This window comes from Somniosus microcephalus, chromosome 1, assembly GCF_052327205.1.
Source record: "Somniosus microcephalus isolate GS21.2 chromosome 1, FLI_Smic_1.0, whole genome shotgun sequence".
Classification (NCBI taxonomy): domain Eukaryota; kingdom Metazoa; phylum Chordata; class Chondrichthyes; order Squaliformes; family Somniosidae; genus Somniosus; species Somniosus microcephalus.
The window spans coordinates 13,895,466-13,912,674 of record NC_140987.1 but is presented as its reverse complement, the minus strand read 5'-3'; the positions used below and the strand labels follow the sequence as shown (position 1 = coordinate 13,912,674).

The window sequence follows — 17,209 nt, the reverse complement described above, 5'->3', positions numbered from 1 at the left end:
CCTGACCCGCTCTCACTTTGAGTGCAACTTCCCTTCAGGGAGCGCAGGGACATTGAATTTATCCGCATTAAATAACCTCAGAGAATAAAACTGAAGCTCCCAACCGCATCCAGAGCTAAGCATCGGGAACCGGGAAATTAGTGGCAGGTTCGGCACGTGGGCGGACTACCTGCAATCTACAATCTTGACCAATTGTCCAACAGTTGGCTCATTAGTAACAAGATGTATGTGTGGGAAACAGCCGATTAAAGTTCCAGGCATTCCCCTGATCAACACTTCATTTCGCAATCACTGAAACGTTCCTCAAAACTGTTTCGTACTCACTAACAGCTGAATCTCCCCAACAATATCACACAAGATCTGTCTGTTGAAACCTAAACTCTTTGAGGTATAAACTTATCTCAGGTGATCGATCTACAAAGAAAGGACTTGCATTGCTATAGCGGCTTTCACCACCTCAGGACGTCCCAAAGCGCTTCACTGCCAATGAAGTACTTTTTGAAGTTTAGTCACTGTTTTAACACGGCAGCCAATTTGCGCACAGCAAGCTCCCACAAACAGCAATGTGATAATGACCAGATAATCTGTTTTTTAATGATGTTGGTTGAGGGATAAATATACTTTCTTCAAAATAGTGCCCGTGGGATCTTTCACGTCGATCTGAGAGAGAGCAGTCAGGGCCTCAGTTTAACGTCTCATTCAAAAGACGGCACGTCCGACAGTGCAGCACTCCCTCAGCACTGCACTGGAGTGTCGGCAAGTCTCTGGAGTGAGACTTGAACCCACAAACATCAGGCTCAAGAGGCAAGCACACACCATGTCTGTCGTGTGCACCATCTACAAGATGAACTGCAGCAACTCGCCAAGGCTGCTTTGGCAGCACCTCCCAAACCCGCGACCTCCACACCTAGAAGGACAAGGGCAGCAGGTGCATGGGAACACCACCACCTCCAAGTACAACTCCAAGTCACACACCATCCTCACTTGGAAATATGTTGCTGTTCCTTCATCGTCGCTGAGTCAAAACCTTAAACTCCCTACCAGTGTTCCCTATAAGCTGCGCTAGTACACAGCTCTCTGGACCTCCCGCGCAAACAGCTCGCCGGCTTTTCACTGCGAAAAATCGCGCATGCACCCTACCTCACAGCACTGTGGAAGTACCTTCAACACAGACTGCAGCGGTTCAAGAAGGCTCACCAGCACCTTCTCAAGGGCAATTAGGGATGGGCAAAAAATGCTGGCCTTGCCAACGACGCCCACATTCCAAAAATTAACCCTGACACTTGCTGGGGTTCAGACTAACCAGCCACTGACACTTGCCTGGGGAACATGAACCCCGTAAGGGTCGGGGTGTGAGAAACATGCACCTCAGTCAGTACATGGGAAATAGTGCCCAGGGAACCTCAAATCTAGCAAGACCCAGTGCCTGTGGAACTGTGCGCCACTGAGAGTCTGCACCTTCAGGAATTGTACCCCAGTGAGAGTCAGCACCTTCAGGAACTGTACCCCAGTGAGAGTCAGCACCTTCAGGAATTGTACCCCAGTGAGAGTCAGCACCTTCAGGAACTGTACCCTAGTGAGAGTCAGCACCTTCAGGAACTGCACCCCAGTGAGAGTCAGCACCTTCAGGAACTGTGCCCCAGTGAGAGTCAGCACCTTCAGGAACTGTGCCCCAGTGAGAGTCAGCACCTTCAGGAATTGTACCCCAGTGAGAGTCAGCACCTTCAGGAACTGTACCCCAGTGAGAGTCAGCACCTTCAGGAATTGTACCCCAGGGAGAGTCAGCACCTTCAGGAACTGTGCCCCAGTGAGAGTCAGCACCTTCAGGAACTGTACCCCAGTGAGAGTCAGCACCTTCAGGAACTGTACCCCAGTGAGAGTCAGCACCTTCAGGAACTGTACCCCAGTGAGAGTCAGCACCTTCAGGAACTGTGCCCCAGTGAGAGTCAGCACCTTCAGGAACTGTACCCCAGTGAGAGTCAGCACCTTCAGGAACTGTACCCCAGTGAGAGTCAGCACCTTCAGGAACTGTACCCCAGTGAGAGTCAGCACCTTCAGGAACTGTACCCCAGTGAGAGTCAGCACCTTCAGGAACTGTACCCCAGTGAGAGTCAGCACCTTCAGGAACTGTACCCCAGTGAGAGTCAGCACCTTCAGGAACTGTACCCCAGTGAGAGTCAGCACCTTCAGGAACTGTACCCCAGTGAGAGTCAGCACCTTCAGGAACTGTACCCCAGGGAGAGTCAGCACCTTCAGGAACTGTACCCCAGTGAGAGTCAGCACCTTCAGGAACTGTACCCCAGTGAGAGTCAGCACCTTCAGGAACTGTACCCCAGTGAGAGTCAGCACCTTCAGGAACTGTACCCCAGTGAGAGTCAGCACCTTCAGGAACTGTACCCCAGTGAGAGTCAGCACCTTCAGGAACTGTACCCCAGTGAGAGTCAGCACCTTCAGGAACTGTACCCCAGTGAGAGTCAGCACCTTCAGGAACTGTACCCCAGTGAGTCAGCACCTTCAGGAACTGTACCCCAGTGAGAGTCAGCACCTTCAGGAACTGTACCCCAGTGAGAGTCAGCACCTTCAGGAACTGTACCCCAGTGAGAGTCAGCACCTTCAGGAACTGTACCCCAGTGAGAGTCAGCACCTTCAGGAACTGTACCCCAGTGAGAGTCAGCACCTTCAGGAACTGTACCCCAGTGAGAGTCAGCACCTTCAGGAACTGTACCCCAGTGAGAATCAGCACCTTCAGGAACTGTACCCCAGTGAGAGTCAGCACCTTCAGGAACTGTACCCCAGTGAGAATCAGCACCTTCAGGAACTGTACCCCAGTGAGAGTCAGCACCTTCAGGAACTGTACCCCAGGGAGAGTCAGCACCTTCAGGAACTGTACCCCAGCGAGAGTCAGCACCCACAGGAACTGTACCCCAGTGAGAGTCAGCACCTTCAGGAACTGTACCCCAGTGAGAGTGAGCACCTTCAGGAACTGTACCCCAGGGAGAGTCAGCACCTTCAGGAACTGTACCCCAGGGAGAGTCAGCACCTTCAGGAACTGTACCCCAGTGAGAGTCAGCACCTTCAGGAACTGTACCCCATGTTCTCTCATGGGCCTATGATATACTGAAGAAATCTTTATCATGGGACACGCACAAACAGTAACACGTACATGCAGTAACATGTACGCTCACACATGCACACACAGTAACACGTACAAACACTGTAGCATTAGCAGTTAAGACTGAGCTAAATACACTGGAGAAGCTTTAAGAGCAATTTAACCTATATCCAGCAGAGGGTGCTGCAGGATTGTGCAACACATAAGAACATAAGAAATAGGAGCAGGAGTCGGCCATTCAGCCTCTCGAGCCTGCTCCCCCATTCAAAAAGATCATGGCTGATCTTCTACCTCATCTCCACCTTCCCGCACTATCCCCATATCCCGTGATTCCCTTAATATTCAAAAATCTATCGATCCCTGTCTTGAATATACTCAGTGACTGAGCCTCCACTGCCCTCTGGGGTAGAGAATTCCAAACATTCACCACCCTCCAAGTGAAGAAATTTCTCCTCATCTCAGTCCTAAATGGCCGACCCCTTATTCTGAGACTGTGACCCCTGGTTCTAGACTCCCCAGCCAGGGGAAACATCCTCCCTGCATCTAACCTGTCGAGCCCTGTAAGAATTTTATATGTTTCAATGAGATCACCTCTCATTCTTCTAAACTCTAGAGAATATAGGCCTAGTCTGCTCAATCTCTCCTCATAAGGCAATCCCCCCATCCCAAGAATCAGTCTGGTGAACCTTCGTTGCACTCCCTCTATGGCAACATAGAAACACAGAAGATAGGAGCAGGAGTAGGCCATTCGGCCCCTCGAGCCTGCTCCGGCATTCAATGAGATCATGGCTGATCAACTATGTCTTTCCTTAGGTAAGGAGACCAAAACTGTACACAATACTCCAGGTGTGGTCTCACCAGGGCCCTATATAATTGCAGTAAGACGTCTTTACTCTTATACTCAAATCCTCCTGTAATAAAGGCCAACCTACCATTTGCTTTCCTAATTGCTTGCCGTACCTGCATGTTAACTTTCAGTGATTTGTGTACAAGGACACCCAGGTCCCTCTGAACACCAACATTTCCCAATCCCTCACCATTTAAAAAATACTCTGCTTTTCTATTTTTCCTACCAAAATGGATAACTTCACATTTCTCCACATTATATTCCATTTGCCATTTTCTTGCCCACTCACTTAGCTTGTCTATATCCCCTTGAAGCCTCCTTGCATCCTCCTCACAACTTACATTCCCACCCAGCTTTGTATCATCAGCAAACTTGGAGATATTACATTTGGTCCCCTCATCCAAATCATTGATGTAGATTGTGAATAGCTGAGGCCCAAGCACTGATCCTTGCGGTACCCCACTAGTTACAGCCTGCCAACCCGAAAATGACCCATTTATTCCTACTCTCTGTTTTCTGTCCGTTAACCAATCCTCAATCCATGCTAATATATTACCCCCAATCCCACAAGCCCTAATTTTGTTTAATAACCTATTGTGTGGCACCTTATCGAATGTCTTCTGAAAATCCAAATACACCACATCCACTGGTTCCCCCTTATCTATTCTGCTAGTTACAACCTCAAAAAACTCCAACAGATTTATCAAATACGATTTCCCTTTCATAAATCCGTGTTGACTGCCCAATCCTATTATTATTTTCTAAGAGCCCTGTTACCACGTCCTTAATAATAGATTCTAGCATTTTCCCTACTACTGATGTCAGGCTAACTGGTCTGTAGTTCCCCGTTTTCTCTCTCCCTCCTTTCTTAGATAGCGGGGTTCCATTTGCTACCTTCTGATCCGCGGGATCCATTCTGGAATCTGTGGACACACAGCCGCTTCATGCAGACTCTGCTCTCACTCCGGGTGGTGATCTCAGCAACAGCGAGGCGGGGAGGGCCCGGAACATTTCAAAACTCAGGTGGTACTGCTTCACTTAGTCTGCGTTTTAACTGGAAATCATTGGAGAATGAAAAAATTGCAAGTCTTTAACGGATTAAAACGACACGGTGTGACATTGGGCGCATATGGCAGAGTTACTGCCGGGAGAGGAGAGAAAGCAAGAATTGCATTCCTATAGCACCGCTCACAACCTCGAGACCTGCCAAAGCGCTTTACAGCCAATGAAGTATTTTTGAATTGTAGTCACTGTTGTAATGTGGGAAACGCGGTAGCCAATTTGCGCACAGCAAGCTCCCACAAACAGCAACGTGATAATGACCAGATAATCTGTTTTAGTGATGTTGATTGAGGGATAAATATTGGCCCCAGGGCACCGGGGAGAACTCCCCGCTGCTCTTCTTCAAAATAGTGGCCGTGGGATCTTTTACATCCACCTGAGGGGGGTTTCGGTTTAACGTCTCAACTGAGAGATGGCACCTCCAACAGTGCAGCACTCCCTCAGTACTGCACAAGGAGTATCAGCCTGGACTACAAGCTCAAGTTTCTGGAGTGCGATTTGAACCCACAAGCATCTGACTCTACCCAGGTCGGACTGACTACGGGACGTGTTGTTACAGTGAAGGTATAAGTCTATTCACAATATATATATTAATGATCTAGACAAGGGAACTAGATGTAATATCTCCAATTTTGCAGACGACACAAAGCTGGGTGGGCGTGTGTGCTGTGAGGAGGATGCCGAGAAACTCCAGTACGATTTGGACTGGTTGGGTGATGGGGCAGAAGCATGGCAGATGCAATATAACGTGGATAAATGTGAGGTTATCCACTTTGGTGGCAAAAACAGGAAGGCAGATTATTATCTGAATGGCAATAGATTGGGAGAAGGGGAAGTGCAACGAGACCTGGGTGTCCTTGTGCACCAGTCGCTGAAGGTAAGCATGCAGGTGCAGCAGGCGGTTAAGAAGGCAAATGGTATGTTGGCCTTCGTAGCGAGAGGGTTTGAGTACAGGAACAAGGATGTCTTGCTGCAGTTATACAGGGCCTTGGTGAGACCACATCTTGAGTATTGTGTGCAGTTTTGGTCGCCTTATCTGAGGAAGGATGTTCTTGCCATAGAAGGAATTCAGCGAAGATTCACCAGGCTGATACCTGGGATGGCAGGAATGAAGTATGAGGAGAGATTGGGTCGATTGGGCTTGTACTCGCTGAAGTTTAGAAGAATGAGAGGGGATCTCATTGAAACTTATAAAATTCTGACAGGACTGGACAGACTAGATGCAGGAAGGATGTTCCCGATGGTCAGGGAGTCCAGAACCAGAGGTCACAGTCTAAGGATAAGGGGTAAGCCTTTTAGGACAGAGATGGAGGAATTTCTTCACCCAGAGAGTGGTGAACCTGTGGAATTCTCTACCACAGAAGGCAGTTGAGGCCAATTCATTAAATATATTCAAGAAGGAGTTGGATATATTTCTTAAGGCTAAAGGGATCAAGGGGTGTGGGGAGAAAGCAGGGACAGGGTACTGAACTTGGATGATCAGCCATGATCGCATTGAATGGTGGAGCAGGCTCGAGGGGCCGAATGGCCTACTCCTGCTCCTATCTTCTATGTAAATCATCTCTTGTATTGGATGAAATGCACAATTAATCTGCATAACACTGTAATTTGTGAAATGTGATTGTTTGTATTTGGGTCTAATATTTCAATAACATTACTGAGAATTACATTTGAACGTGAATTTGACATTAAAGTGGAACCATTAACAGGGAGGGTCATAGGAACATTGGAACAGGAGGAGGCCATTCAGCCTCTCTAGCCTGTTCTGCCTTTCAATTAGTTCATAGCTGATCTGTACCTTAAAGCCATCTACCCGCCTTGGTTCTGTAACCATTAATACCCTTAATGATCGATCAATCTCAGTTTTGAAATTTTCAATTGACCCTCAGCCTCAGCAGCTTTTTGGGGGAGAGTGTTCCAGATTTCCGCTACCCTATGTGTGAGGAAGTGCTTCCTGACATCATCCTTGAACGGCCTGGCTCTAATTTTAAGGTGATTCCCCCTTGTTCTGGACTCCCCCCATCAGAGGAAATAGTTTCTCTCTCTATCTACCCCTATCAAATCTTTTAATCATCTTAAACATCTCAATTAGATCTGCCCTTAATCTTCTGTATTCGAGGGAATACAAGCCTAGTCTTGTATTATTAATGAAGCAAGGGTCCAACTCTTGGCTCATTAGGTTAGGTTCCCTGTCAGTTGCCTTTCTTTTAAGTATCACAAGTAGACGAGAATTGAGTTGGAGTTTTTTTTTAATCATTCTGTGGATGTGGACGTCACTGGCAAGGCCAGCATTTATTGCCCGTCCCTAGTTGCCCTTGAGAAGGTGGTGGTGAGCCGCCTTCTTGAACCGCTGCAGTCCGTGTGGTGAAGGTGCTCCCACAGTGCTGTTAGGGAGGGAGTTCCAGGATTTTGACCCAGTGACGATGAAGGATCGGCGATATATTTCCAAGTCGGGATGGTGTGTGACTTGGAGGGGAACTTGGAGGTGGTGGTGCTCCCATGCGCCTGCTGCCCTTGTCCCTCTAGGTGGAAGAGGTCGCGGGTTTGGGAGGTGCTGCCGAAGAAGCCTTGGCGAGTTGCTGCAGTGCATCTTGTAGATGGTACACACTGCAGCCATGGTACGCCGGTGGTGGAGGGAGTGAATGTTTAGATTTGGACTTCAAGGTATTTTTTTTATTTTCAACCCAACTGCTGATCTAATTTGTAATAAAGATTCTCAGTACAAGAACAAGGATGTCTTGCTGCAGTTGTACAGGGCCTTGGTGAGACCACACCTTGAGTATTGTGTGCAGTTTTGGTCACCTTATCTGAGGAAGGATGTTCTTGCCATGGAGGGAGTGCAGCGAAGATTCACCAGACTGATACCTGGGATGGCAGGAATGACGTATGAGGAGAGATTGGGTCGATTGGGCTTATACTCGCTGGAGTTTAGAAGAATGAGAGGGGATCTAATTGAAACTTATAAAATTCTAACAGGACTAGACAGACTAGATGCAGGAAGGATGTTCCCGATGGTCGGGGAGTCCAGAACCAGGGGTCACAGTCTAAGGATAAGGGGTAAGCCATTTAGGACAGAGATGAGGAGGAATTTCTTCACCCAGAGAGTGGTGAACCTGTGGAATTCTCTACCACAGAAGGCAGTTGAGGCCAATTCATTAAATCTATTCAAGAAGGAGTTGGATATATTTCTTAAGGCTAAAGGGATCAAGGGATATGGGGAGAAGGCAGGGACAGGGTACTGAATTTGGATGATCAGCCATGATCTCATTGAATGGCGGAGCGGGCTCGAGGGGCCGAGTGGCCTATTCCTGCTCCTAACTTCTATGTTTCTATGTAAATATGTACTATATACTACCTTGTGCCCCATCACTGAGCAGAGAGCTTTTCGTTGCCTGGGTCCTGCTTTCTGGAATTTCCTCCCTTGGTCTTCACCTCTCTCCTCTTAAAAAGCTCAAAACCCACCTCGTTCCCACATTCCAACAGTGACTGCATTTCAAAAAGTGCTTCATTGGATGTAAAGCGCTTTGGGATGTCCTGAGGTCGTGAAAGGCGCTATAGAAATGCAAGTTATTTCTTTCTTTCTTTGACCAAGCTTGCGATCACCCCTGCTAACCTCTTCTTTCCAGGCCCACGTTGGTTTCCCTCACCCCTATTTGTTTGTAATTTATTCTCAGTGTGCAGGCCCTACGGGCCAGGCCGCATTTATCGCTCATCCCTCATCGCCTTGATATAACTCACTGGCTTGCTGGGCCGCTTCAGAGCTACATTACGAGTCAAACTGGCCGGGTGTAGGACTGGAGTCACACGTAGCCCATGGAGTCGCGGCAGCTTCCCTTTCCTGAAGGGCATTAGTCGGGTGTTTTAGGACAACCCGGCCGTCCACACATAACCAGATTTACTGAATTGAATTTCACAACTCATCACCGGTAGGGTATGAACTCCAGAGGCGACTAACCGTGGGAGTGCGCTGGCCACAGCCGCCCCCCCCTCCAACACCATCAGGCATCAAGGGGCATGGGGAGAGAGCGGGAATATGGTATTGAGATAGAGGATCAGCCATGATCATATTGAATGGTGGAGCAGGCGGAGGATAGTGACAAACTTTTGAGGGCAGCCGAATTTGAGGAGGACCAGGACCTCAAACCCGGCACTAAGCTCATGGTCTACAGAGCAGCAGTGATACCCACCCTGCTGTATGCCTCAGAGACATGGACCATGTACAGCAGGCACCTCAAAGCACTGGAGAGGTACCACCAATGCTACCTCCGCAAGATCCTGCAAATCCATTGGCAGGATAGGCGCACCAACGTCAGTGTTCTTGCTCAGGCCAACATCCCCAGCATCGAAGCTCTGACCACGCTCGATCAGCTCCGATGGACGGGCCACATTGTCCGCATGCCCGATACGAGGCTCCCAAAACAAGTGCTCTACTCGGAGCTCCGGCACGGCAAGAGAGCCCCAGGTGGGCAGAGGAAACGCTTCAAGGACACCCTCAAAGCCTCCTTGAAAAAGTGCAACATCCCCACCGACACCTGGGAATCCCTGGCCCAAGACCGCACAAAGTGGAGGAGAAGCATCCGGGAAGGTGCCGAACACCTCGAGTCTCTTCGCCGGGAGCAAGCGGAAGCCAAGCGCAGGCAGCGCAAGGAGTGCACGTCAACCCAAGCACCCCACCCACCCGCCCCTTCAACCACCGTCTGCCCCACCTGTGACAGAGACTGTAGGTCCCGCATTGGACTCATCAGCCACCTGCGAACTCATTTTTAATGTGGAAGCAAGTCATCCTCGGTTCCGAGGGACTGCCTAAGAAGAGGAATGGCGGAGCAGGCTTGAAGGGCCGAATGGCCTACTCCTGCTCCTATTTTTCTATGTTTCTATGTTTCTACCACCCCCGCCGCTCCTGCGGCAAAGAGGCCCCCTCCGTGACTTGGCTCCCCCGGCCGTATTTAGAATTGCCAGGAGAGCTGCGGGTGGCGAACAGGTTTCTCGGCAGCAAGGTAGGTCTGGGGGTGGTGGGGGGGGGGGAGTCACTTCGCGGAGGGGGGGGGGGGTGGTCCCAGGGTGGCAGCGGCCCAGATTGTTTTGTTCACTCCTGCTTTTCTGGGGCCCACGACAATAATTAGACGCTTACCTGTGGCCGCACCTCTTCGGTTCCATCGCCCGACCATCGATAGCAGTCGGGGTCTTATTTATGCCACGGGACCCCGATTTCCACATGAAAAGGGGCCTGAAGCAGGTGGGATCCTTGGACGCCTTTCAAAAAGCCGGCCGCACGGCAGCCGTTAAAGGGGCAGTGAAACTCCCGTTGTGAAGCAGCGCCTCGATTTCAAAATTCTCCTCCTTGTCTTCAAATCCCTCCATGGCCTCGCCCCTCCCTATCTCTGTGATCTCCTCCAGCTCCACAGCACCGCCCCCCCACCCCCAAGATATCTGCGCTCCTCTAATTCTGCCCTCCTGAGCATCCCTGATTATACTCGCTCCACCTTTGGTGGCCGTGCCTTCTGTTGCCGAGGCCCTATGCTCTGGAATTCCCTCCCTAAACCTCTCCGCCTCGCTACCTCTCTTTCCTCCTTTAAGACGCTCCTTAAAACCTACCTCTTTGACCAAGCTTTTGGTCACCTGCCCTAATTTCTCCTTATGTGGCTCGGTGTCAAATTTTTTGTCTTATAATCCTCCTGTGAAGCACCTTGGGACGTTTTACTACATTAAAGGTGCTAAATAAATACAAGTTGTTGTTGTTGCCGTGGCCACCCAGTGAACACCAGGCGAACGGAGTGAAAATCACATGGCCCAGAACTCTGAGTGCAGCCCACTATAAAAAGGCAAGTTGCTATTGTAAAAAAAGAACTTGCATTTCTATAGCGCCTTTCATGATCTCTAGATATCTCAAAGCACTTTACAGCCAACAACAACAACTTGTATTTATATAGTGCCTTTAACACAGTAAAACGTCCCAAAGCACGTCACAGGAGCGATTATAAAACAAAATTTGACACCGAGCCACATAAGGGGGTATTAGGGCAGGCGAAGAGGTAGGTTTTAAGGAGCATCTTAAAGAAGGAAAGAGAGGTAGCGAGGCGGAGAGGTTTAGGGAGGGAATTCCTAAACCTACGCAGCTGAAGGCACAGCCACCAATGGTGGAGCGATTATAATCAGGGATGCGCAAGAGGGCAGAATTGGAGAAGCACAGATATCTCGGGGGGGTTGTGGGGCTGAAGGAGATTACAGAGATAGGAAGGGGCGAGGCCATGGAGGGAGTTGAAAACAAGGATGAGAATTTTAAAATGGAGGCGCTGCTTAACCGGGAGCCAATGTAGGTCAGCGAGCACAGAGGGTGATGGGCGAACGGGACTTGGTGCGAGTTATTTTGAATTTTGAATTACTTCAAGTTTACGGCGGGTAGAACATGGGAGGCCAGACAGGAGTGCGTTGGAATAGTCAAGTCCAGAGGTAACAAAGGCATGGATGAGGGTTTCAGCAGCAGATGAACTAACATAGTAAAACGTCCCGGACTGCTACACAGGAGCGTTATCAAACAAAATTTGACACCAATTAAGTACTTTTGTCGCTTTTGTAATGTAAGAAAGACTTGCATTTATATAGCGCCTTTCACGGCCTCAGGACATCCCCCTACAGTCAATGATCAACTTCTTAAGAAATAACAACAGAAAATGCTGGAAATACTCAGCAGGCCAGGCAGCATCCGTGGAGAGAGAAACAGAGTTAATGTTTCAGGTCGAAACCCTTTGTCAACCCTCTCTCTCTCCACGGATGTTGCCTGGCCTGCTGAGTTTTTCCAGCATTTTCTGTTGTTATTTCGGATTTCCAGCATCCGCAGTATTTTGCTATGAACTTTTTTTTAAGAGTCGCCACCGTTGTAATGTAGGAAACGTTGTACCTGGTGCTGCTCACCTGTCTGTTTAAAGGCTGTGTGTGTGTGTGTGTGTGTGTGTGTGTAAGGTATGTGTGCAATTCTCAGAATTTGCACACTTTCGCACGAAGATAGAGGCCAGGCATTGGATCCAAAAGCTGCGAAAGTTGCAATAATATCCCGTTTCTCTCAGATCTCCTTTTCATGGCCTCTTGCACCACCTTGGAAATGGCTTGAGATCTTGCAACAACCCTGGTGGAGGCGATTCTATCCCCCCGCCCCCCTCCGAGCCTCGCAGTAGCCAGCGGGGTTTTTTTTAAAAAAAGAAATGCTTAAAAATGATTTGACTTTATTCTTGTGAGTTTCAGCCCGCAGTTGTTGCAGTCCCAGGGCTAGGGAATTCCCCCCGTCGCGAGGCGCCGCAATGTTGCAAACTGAGCACGCGCCGGCGGCGGCGGAGGGGGGAATCCCTGCGCGCTGACGTCATCGCGCTGACGTTGCGTCTGCCTGCCACCCTGCCGGCTTTTACAGTCAGAAGAGCGGTAGAAATCTTTTCCTGCAGGGCCCGGATAGCTCAGTCGGTAGAGCATCAGACTTTTAATCTGAGGGTCCAGGGTTCAAGTCCCTGTTCGGGCGTTACACTTTTTCCCACCTCAGAAAATACCATTGCAATTCCGCATTTACTTTTTTTATATATTATAATAATTTGGTGTGTTGCAACTGCACAACGTTAAAAATGTTTCTGTTATTAATGCATATTTACAAATTTAAAATCATAGAATGGTTACAAGCAGGAAGCCATTCGGCCCCTCGAGCCCATGCCGGCTCTCTGTAAAAGCACTTCAGCTCGTCCCACTCCCCTGCCTGCTAATACAGAGAAGTGTGAGGTGATGCATTTTTGCAGAAGGAACAGGAAGAGGCAATATACATTTAATGGCACAGTTTTAAAGAGTGTGCAGGGACAGAGGGACCTGGGAGTTAATGTGCATAGGTCCCTGAAGGTGGCGGGACATATTGAGAGAATGGTTAGCAAAGCATATGGGATCTTGGGCTTCATAAATAGAGGTATTGAGTATAAAAGTAGAGATGTTATGCTGAACCTTTATAAAGCGCTGGTTAGGCCACAACTGGAGTATTGCGTCCAGTTCTGGTCACCACACTTTAGGAAGGATGTGAAGGCCCTTGAGAGGCTGCAGAGGAGATTTACCAGAATGGTTCTGGGGATGGGGGATCTTAGCTACAAGGACAGTTTGGAGAAGCTGGATTTGTTTTCATTAGAGCAAAGGAGGTTGCGGGGTGATTTGATAGAGGTGTACAAGATTATGACGGGTTTGGATAGGCTAGACGGGGAAAGGCTGTTCCCACTAGTTGATGGTACAAGGACTAGGGGACACAGATTTAAGGTTTTGGGCAAGAGATACGGGGGGATGTGAGGGAAAACTTTATTACGCAGCGAGTGGGGATAACCTGGAATTCACTGCCGACGGAAGTGGTGGAAGCGGAGACACTCAGTGTTTTCAAGGGGAGACTGGATAGGCACTTGAGGGAAATAAACTTGCAGGGCTATGGGGATAGAGCGGGGGAATGGGACTGGCTGGATTGCTCTACAGAGAGCCGGCACGGACTCGATGGGCCGAATGGCCTCCTTCTGTGCCGTATGACTCTATGACTTTCACTGTAGCCCTGCAAATCTTTTTCCTTCAAGTACTTATCCAATTCCCTTTTTGAAAGCCACAATTGAATCTGCCTCCACCACCCTTTCAGGCAGTGCATTCCGGATCCTAACCACTCGCTGCATAAAAAAGTTTTTCCTCACGTCGCCTTTGGTTCTTCTGCCAATCACCTTAAATCTGTGTCCTCTGGTTCTCGACCCTTCTGCCAATGGGAACAGTTTCTCTCTACTCTGTCCAGACCCCTCATGATTTTGAACACCTCGATCAAATCTCCTCTCACTTTTCTCTGCTCTAAGGAGAACAACCCCAGCTCCTCTAGTCTATCCACGTAACTGAAGTCCCTCATTCCTGGAATCATTCTCGTAAATCTTTTCTGCACCCTCTCTAAGGCCTTCACATCCTTCCTAAAGTGCGGTGCCCAGGATTGGACACAATACTCCAGCTGGGGCTGAACCAGTGATTTATAAGACAATTGGTAAAATTAAAGAGTGGGGAAATGAGGAGAATTTTCTTTATGCAGAGAGTTGGCATGATCTGGAGGGCAGAAGCAGATTCAATGTTCACTTTCAAAAGGGAATTGGATAAATACTTGAAAAGGAAAAATTTGCAGTGCTGTGAGGAAAGAGCAAGGAGGAATGGGATTAATTGCGTAGCTCTTTCAAAGAGCCGTCACAGGCACGATGGGCTGAATGGCCTCCTTCTGTACTGTATGAAAGAAAGACTTGCATTTATGTAGCACCTTTCACAACCTCATGACGTCCTAAAGCACTTTACAGCCAATGAAGTACGTTTGAAGTGTAGTCACTGTTGTAATGTAGGAAAAGCAGCAGCCAATTGCACACAGCAAGATCCCACAAACAGCAATGCAATGATGACCAGAGAATATGTTTTTTTTATGTCGATAAATATTGGCCAGGATACTGGGGAGAGCTCCCCTGCTCTTCTTCAAGATAGTACCATGGGATCTTTTCCGTCCACCTGAGAGAGCAGACGGGGCCTCGGTTTAACGTCTCATCCGAAAGACGGCACCTCCGACAGTGCAGCACTCCCTCAGTACCGACCCGCCGACAGTGCAGCGCTCCCTCAGCACTGCACTGGAGTATCAACCTAGATTATTGCACTGAAGTCTCTGGAGTGATGTGAATGGAGTGAGTCAAGTCTATGATTCGATGTGCATTCTGTATATATGAATTGTATGTATCTAAGATTTTTTTTAGGGCCGATTTAGTAGGGTGATCTAATCGAGATCTAATCTCATAAAGGGCTTCAATAGGCTTGATACGAATGAGTGGACTGTGATAACGGAGAAAATGTTGATTATACTTTGAATACAGAGGAAATCAGCCAAAAAGCATAAGGCCAGGAAGGAGGGTAGGAAAGACATCAGACCATTCAGTCTATTTAGATTGACCTCTGGTTTATAGAGAACTGGTTGGCAGACAGAAAGCAAAGAGTTGGAATAAATGGGTCTTTTTCCGAGTGGCAGGCAGTGACTAGTGGGGTACCGCAGGGATCGGTCCTAGGACCCCAGCTATTCACAATATATATTAATGATCTGGATGAGGGAACTAGATGTAATATCTCCAAGTTTGCAGACGACACAAAGCTGGGTGGGTGTGTGTGCTGTGAGGAGGATACCGAGAAACTCCAGTATGATTTGGACAGGTTGGGTGATTGGGCAGAAGCACGGCAGATGCAATATAACGTGGATAAATGCGAGGTTATCCACTTTGGTGTCAAAAACAGGAAGGCAGATTATTATCTGAATGGCAATAGAGTGGGAGAAGGGGAAGTGCGATGAGACCTGGGCGTCCTTGTGCACCAGTCGCTGAAAGTAAGCATGCAGGTGCAGCAGGCAGTTAAGAAGGCAAATGGCGAGAGGGTTTGAGTACAGGAACAAGGATGTCTTGCTGCAGTTCTACAGGGCATTGGTGAGACCACACCTTGAGTATTGTGTGCAGTTTTGGTTGCCTTATCTGAGGAAGGATGTTCTTGCCATGGAAGGAGTGCAGTGAAGATTCACCAGGCTGATACCTGGGATGGCAGGAATGAGGTATGAGGAGAGGTTGGGTCGATTGGGCTTGTACTCGCTGGAGTTTAGAAGAATGAGAGGGGATCTCATTGAAACTTATAAAATTCTAACAGGACTAGACAGACTAGATGCAGGACGGATGTTCCTGATGGTCGGGGAGTCCAGAACCAGGGGTCACAGTCTAAGGATAAGGGGTAAGCCATTTAGGACAGAGATGAGGAGGAATTTCTTCACCCAGAGAGTGGTGAACCTGTGGAATTCTCTACCAAAGAAGGCAGTAGAAGCCAATTCATTAAATATATTCAAGAAGGAGTTGGATATATTTCTTAAGGCTAAAGGGATCAAGGGATATGGGGAGAAGGCAGGAACAGGGTACTGAATTTGGACGATCAGCCATGATCTCATTGAATAGCGGAACAGGCTCGAGGGGCCGAATGGCCTACTCCTGCTCCTATCTTCTATGTTTCTATGTTTCTATGAGAGATATATTTGACTCTTTTCAGTCTTGCATTGTGGCCTTTATCTTGGATTCTAATTTTTTTTTAACTGAAGTCAGTATTCTACCACTGCCTCTGCGAGAACAGAAGAAATTGGGAGAATCAAAAGGACCATCACAACAACAAATCTACCACATTCATTCTCAGAGCAGGGTAATGTAGTGCTTATGGTGCTAGACTAGCAACCTGGAGCTTCTGAGTTCAAATGCCACCAATGAGAAATTATAAAATGTAATAATTCTTGTAATTTGTGGGTTGGCATCAGGACAAAATGCTAAGAACATAAGAATTAGGAGCAGGAGTCGGCCATTCGGGCCTTCGAGCCTGCTCCACCATTCAATAAGATCATGGCTGATCTCCTACCTCATCTCCACTTTCCTGCACTATCCCCATATCCCTTGATTCCCTTAATATCCAAAAATCTATCGATCTCAGTCTTGAATATACTCAACGACTGAGCCTCCACAGCCCTCTGGGGTAGAAAATTCCAAAGATTCACCGCCCTCTGAGTGAAGAAATTTCTCCTCCTCTCAGTCCTAAATGGTTGACCCCTTATTCTGAGACTGTGACCCCTAGTTCTAGACCCCCCAGCCAGGGGAAACAACCTTTCCACATCTACCCTGTCAAGCCCTGTAAGAATTTTGTATGTTTCAATGAGATCACCCCCATTTTTCTAAACTCTAGAGAATATAGGCCTAGTCTACTCAATCTCTCCTCACAGGACAATCCCCCCATCCTAGGATGGATGATCATGGAAGCTGCTGGATTGATGTAAAATGCCATAGGGGTTCACTAATGTCCTTCAGGGAAGAGAACCTATCACCCCTACCTGTGGAAATCCCGCATTACATACTTGGCTCTTAATGCCCCCAGGGCAACTAGAGATGAGTAATAAATACTGCCGTGCCAGTGTCACTTACATCTTAAGAATATAAAAGATTAAGGGGTGGTCTAATTAAGGTGTTTAAGATGATTAAATGAGTTGATAGGGTGGATAGAGAGAAACGATTTCCTCTGGTGTGGGGAGTCCAGAACAAGGGGGCATAACCTTGAATTTGGAACTGGGCAGTTGAAGGGTGATGTTTCACTGTGTCTACCCATCTTCACAATCAAAT

At 48.2% G+C, this 17,209-nt stretch overlaps 1 non-coding gene across 1 annotated transcript; it reads left to right on the top strand.

The window, feature by feature from the left end:
* Positions 1-12,455: 12,455 nt before the first annotated feature.
* Positions 12,456-12,528, top strand: trnak-uuu (transfer RNA lysine (anticodon UUU)). Its single transcript has one exon. It is a non-coding gene; the product is annotated as a tRNA-Lys (tRNA).
* The last annotated feature ends 4,681 nt before the right edge of the window (positions 12,529-17,209 follow it).